The sequence below is a fragment of the Acanthisitta chloris genome, unplaced genomic scaffold (genome assembly GCF_000695815.1).
Source record: "Acanthisitta chloris isolate BGI_N310 unplaced genomic scaffold, ASM69581v1 scaffold1734, whole genome shotgun sequence".
NCBI lineage: Eukaryota > Metazoa > Chordata > Aves > Passeriformes > Acanthisittidae > Acanthisitta > Acanthisitta chloris.
In genome coordinates this window covers 72,806-78,805 of record NW_008669655.1, presented here as the reverse complement: position 1 = coordinate 78,805, position 6,000 = coordinate 72,806, and positions in this window count along the sequence as shown.

Genomic DNA, 6,000 nt, shown 5'->3' with positions numbered 1-6,000 from the left:
TCCAACCCAGCTGATTCCATGATTCCAAACATTGCAGTTTTGCATTTGGTTGATTAAATTGCGCAAGTGTCCTCCTACAACACCCCGAGGTTTTTTTTTCTTATTTCTTTGTAATATGATGCAAATCATGTGTTTGATGATATGCAGTGGATCAGTAGCCTTCCCATCGTGATATTGTTGATCCTGTAATGATGTATACTTCATGGAGGTATTCTTAACGAATAAAGTTCTTGAAAAAAATTGTAGCTCTTGTGGCTGTAGCATCAAGATTTCTACTCCAGTGAATACAAATGTTAACTTATCCTTATACTGATTTATTGTAATATTCAAAATTCTTTGTGGCAAGTGCACACTCACTAATAGCTTTTTGCAATGTAAGTCAGTAATTGGGGTATGAAAGATGACTTGCTGACTGTAAGTTGTGTTTCATTACTTGTTAATGCAACGCAATATTATGCAGTCAAAGTAAAATAAACAATCTTGTTAATTTTAGAGGCAAAAATGATTGTTTTTATGGTTTATTAATTTTTATAGCAAATGTTCTGTTTAATTTTTGTCACCTAGATTTGCAGGATACCACAAGTTAGAATAAGAATGTGCTGGTAGCTCATCTTACTGTCAGTTATGTTGAATGAATGCCAAAATTTAAAGCTGTAAGTTTGCTTTCAGATATTTCTAAGTATATTGAAAACTGATGGTAGCATACTGGCCACATGATGTACTTTGAAATGTTTGAATCGCTTAGACTAAATTATACATCTTACAGAATCTGTCATAATTGTGTATGATGTACAACTATTGCTGACAACTCCAAAGATTAAATACATCGTAAGAAAGTTTTGAAGCACTGAACCAGCATGTGCTGCTCTTTAGGCTTAGGGGATGCTATGTGTGGTCTGGATCATATACTTAGTATGGATTTTTGGTGGCATTACACAGACTTTATACAAACTTTAAAATACTTTAAAAATAATCTATCGAGAAGAAAACGAAACTTTAATAAACAAGACCGTGTTGTTAAACATTACCAGTTATTGCATTGTATGCAAAAAAATTAGCTAAGTATGTTGATGGAGGTAATAAGACCTTTTGCTAATGTTATAACAGTATGTATTTTATGGCACATACAGTCCTGTTGTATCTATGAAAAACACTAACCTCGTTGTCCATTCGTGATTTTCTCACAAGGAATGCACAGATAAGGCATGAACTGGAAGAAGCGATGTGCAGTTTCTATGACACCACTGAAAATTTATATATTGGTTTAACCATGCTCACTTTTGTAATTTTACTGTATTAAAAATGTATGGCAGTAATTCGTGATATAAGAGCACCATAAATGACATTCTTAAGACTTGTTTTCAGTCTGCTTTTTGAAATAATCGAATTTTAGTATGAAATAAAATGTTCATGTAAGTGTTGTATCACTGTTTGCAGCACTGCTCTTTGCTTTTCCTTAGTGCATATGTATGTTCTTGGTTTTGCATCATTTCCACTTAGTGTGTTCTTTGGGCCTGTTTTCGGTGCTGCATGTTGAAAAATTGCAACCTGTGATTTGCCTACTTCTGCTTTCTTCCTCTATATATTTTATATGTATGCGTATTCCTATCTGTCTGTCTTTTTGAGGAGAATCTTTCTTATTTTGTTTGAGAAATCTTACATTTTCAACAGAATGATGTTTAGAATTTAGCCTGTGGTTGATTAGGCCAAAACAATATTTACTGGTGCTTAGAGGTAGATGCTTTAAATACAGAAGAGCAGAAATTATGTCAAGTCAAAAAGAACATGTGCAGTCTTAATTTCTGAGCAACAGTTTCTGTTACTTTCTTTAGTTTGCTATAGCTAATTGGGGCTCTTGTGTGTCTTGATGTACATGTACTATCCCCAGTTACTCAGATAATATGTTTTGATAAAGGTGACCTCATTAGAAGAAATGTTTTCTTTTTCTTAAACAGTGTCATAAATATACATTGCATTTGTTTAAGGCATCCTGGGTCTTTGAAGTCAGTTCAATGTACAACATAGTGTCAGCTCATTAACATTGGATCAAAGTGTATATTAAATTTCTGATTAAACATCGCCTCTTTTGCAGCTAGGAATAAACACAATTATAACTTCTTCCTTCCTGGTGTTGGTTTAAGATTAACATGTGCCCAGTTTTAGTGAGTTTGACTGTTGCTTCTAGCCAGCTGGGTAAACAGACTGTAAGGAAATTAGGTGAAGTTTAGCATACAAGCCTTTCTCCATGGTGTTCAAAAGTCGTTACATGTGTTCTAATTAACCTTCTTTTTGTCTGGCTGATGATTAGGTTTAAAACCTGTGTTGGACCAGGCTTGTTTTACATTTCAACCAGTTCTGTCCTTGGGCAATTAAAAGCTGCCAGTACAAATGTGTCAGGATAGCTGGAATTGCACTGGCTGGTGATACTGCCTACATAGAAGTGCTCACTAATGAGAATCAAACATGTTGTGCCCGTAAGGACTATGAATTTTGGGATTTTCTTCCAACAAAATTAAAAATAAGGCAATTTAAGAGTTACTCTGTTTGTTAAATAATATATAGGCAGAAAATACCTGGCAGAAAGAAGGTAACTTTTATTTCTTCAGCTTTAACTTCTAATGGATGCACAGCCCAGGCTGCATATTGTAGTTGTTTGTTGGTAGAAGGTATAGGTAGAAGGAATCCTGGCCCCACCACAGCACTGTCATGCAAGTTATGTCTACATGGTTGAGTCTGGGTGTGAGTGTGGTTGTGAATGTATGTTACGCCTTGGACTCAAATTTATGTTTCTGCATGATAGTGAGAGCACCTCTACCTTTATTGTGGTCTGCTATTCTTTACTGAGTCATCTTGGTTGTCCTGTAGTCCTGACTGACTGCATGTCGTATCTGCTCCTTCATGAGAACTGTGCAGCTGAGGTACTGGTTTGGGAGGATCTTTTGGACATGACATTAACAGGAGGAGTTATGTGGGCGGATGGTGACAGGTTTGAGTTGAACCCATGCAACCACACCACTCTGTTGCCTTGCTGTACAGAAAGTAGGTGCTTTCTGGGTGCAGAATGAGGTTATGAACTCTGTGGACTATGTGCAGGCTTGGATCAGTTCAGTTTGAAGTTTGGCTGGTTTAGGCTTGAACTAGTGTTCACCCCTAAGTTTAGAAAACTCATATAGTCAAATTGTTATCAGCTGCACTTCAGTATAGGAGTGATGGCTTGTAGTTTGTGTCATTACTTTTTCATGCTTTTATGTTTTCCATTGAAATAAAATTGTTTTGCTAGGATTTCTGTAGGTTGGAGGAAGAATACTCTTCCATTTCTGCAGTGGAATCGTAAAGCTTCTTGTAAATTAAAACTTTTGGTTATAGAGAAAATAAAATGTAGCCCTAGACAAGAGCTGGATACCAAATGCAGAAAAGGAAAAGAAAAAATAAAAAAAGTGGTATTTCAGTTCTATGCCTTGAATATGCATTAGAAGTAATTCTCTTAATTGCTTTATTTTACAAAGATAGTTACATGAGTTTGTTTTATTAGATAGTCTCCCCTTCAGATTTACAATAGAAAAGATTTGAAAAGAACATCCTCTTAGATATGTGAAATATTTTAATCTTATAATTAAGTTTTTGAATTTTGCTTTGAAGATTCTGTTTGATAAATTTGAAATATGAAATCTTTCAGTAGAGACAATTCTTCTAACTTAAATGGTAATTACTGAGTGTGGCTGAAGTATGTTGATTACTATAGATACAATTAGTTTGAGTGCAGATGTCTGAATAGAAATGCAAGTTTCTACCTGTTTCTTGCATCACAGATACTATATTTATTTCTGGGCTTTTTTTTTTTTTTTTGATACTGGAGGTGACTGTGAATACCCTTCATGGCAAGTAGTTTGATCTGTGTAAAAAAATACTTTCCCTGTAGTAACATGTGGAAACAGTTTGATGGAATAAAATGAGAAGAAATTAATCATAGTTATTCTGAGCTTCTTTTGCTGGTTCATAGCCAGACTTAATTTAGACTGAAATCCTTATGAGATGGTAGTGTTTTGAAACACAGAAATTGTCTTTCACCCAACAAAAAACATTTCAGGACATATTTGTAAACAGTTAGATACCTGCCTTGTCTAAGTTAACATCGATTGTTATTGTTTCATAGCTGAACAGTTTCCTAATGCAATCCTTGTCTTCATGGAAAAGCAGGATAAATTTGTCTGTTTACCAAATTTGCTTCTATAAAACTGACTTTAATAGAGTTCCAAGATGGATGTATTTGTCCTACTAAGTGTGACTAGCCCCACAGTCTCTAGCATACAGTTTCAAAGGAGTCAGCTGCTTTGACATGCTGAAATGCATTTCTAATGTACTTCTATTTTCAGTGTATACATGCAAGGCAAGTTTATTTTTTCTAAAGCAGGGTGGTTAAATTATTTGTGAGTCTTTCTTCAGTACTATTTTGCTTGTCAGGCTTGAAAACAGCTCTGATTAAAGAATGAAAATAAATAAATATGAATATTGAGAAAACATGTGAAAGTATAAGAATAGGAGCATGCTTGTAAAGTTAGAACTCCCAGGCATGCTTTTATGTGTTTGACATCAGGCCTATTCCTAAGCAATTTGAAAACACTGAATCTTTAGGATGATTAAAATGAAGTTAACAAATAACTTATGATTAAAATAAAGTCAAAGTTATATAATACGCTTAATGCTACTAAACAGTTGAGAAGATAGAAGGCATAGGGAAAATGAATTTCAGGGAAGATAGAGGCTATGAATGGAGAACAAAAGTATTGTTGCAATAATTAAAAAGTAGAAGGGAGTCATGCTAGAGGGGTGGAAGACTTTGCTCATTTAGGACTAAACTCAGTAAAGTTCTAGGCTGTGTTTCCCACTGACTTGAAGTTCAGGGTTTCAGACTGGCCATGTAAGTGGACTTTGTGGATCTGCATTAGTTCTTGGGGCCTACTGGGGACAAGGGTGTGCCAAAGACACAGCATACTTTTATTTTAGTACACCAGCGTGCAGGATCTGTGGTTGTCTGAGCTTGTTACCACACTGTTCTAAAACAAAGGGAATTGTAGCTGTGGTATTTTTTTGTCAGGCTTTTGTGCCACTGCAATTTTTTTTTCCTTCCTAGTCCATATCATTCAACTTATTGAGCTTTGCAGCTACATTGCATTGTTCTGTTTCAACTCTTACTGCCCAGAATGACCAGTGATGCAGTTCTGTTGTTTTCATGGTCTTTTGGAGCTTCTGGCTCTTTGATAACTTGTTCTTGGTATGTTGTGTTGTAGGTGGAGAGTGTTGGTGAATATTGCACTGTGTTGTGGGTGTTTGTACACTGGATAATTTCTTCCTTATGTAAGTTCCACCTCCCTCCCTAATCCTTAATGGAAATTGTAATGTAATTTTTTATTAATATTCAGTAAAATGAAGCTATACTGCATTGTGTTAGCCAAGTTGCTATGTCATGAGTTGGCTTCTGTGGTGTAAAGATTCATACTTCATTTTCTAATAAAAGGTGTCATCAGTAGTGTTTGGATTTTACTTTCCTTGAACTGACTGTGTTGTCTCCTCTTAAAGCACATCCTGGCAATTGATTCACTGAATACATGCATCTAAACAATTTTTTGCCAGAGTACAAGTATGATAAACAGAACAGTACACTGTTACTGGCTAGTGAGAAGGTGGGTTAGTATTGCCTTGGATCCATTGAAAATACTGCTGATATCCTGTTATGCTGACCTGCATGATGCACTTCATTCCCTACCTTCATTTCAGTCACCATTGAATCTTTAAATCTTGAATGCATGTTGTAGTCTAGGCAGTTATGCAAAAAAACCTGAATATAAAACTGTGAACCTGTTTGTAAATTTTGTTATTTTTTTTTCTGTTTAAAATGGGTCATGCGAGACACCTGTTGTTTCTAAAAGCATCTGGAGGCCAGTTCAGTTTTCAGCAGATGGGTGGATGGGTGAATGAGTTTGCTTCAGAATGATACCAGTC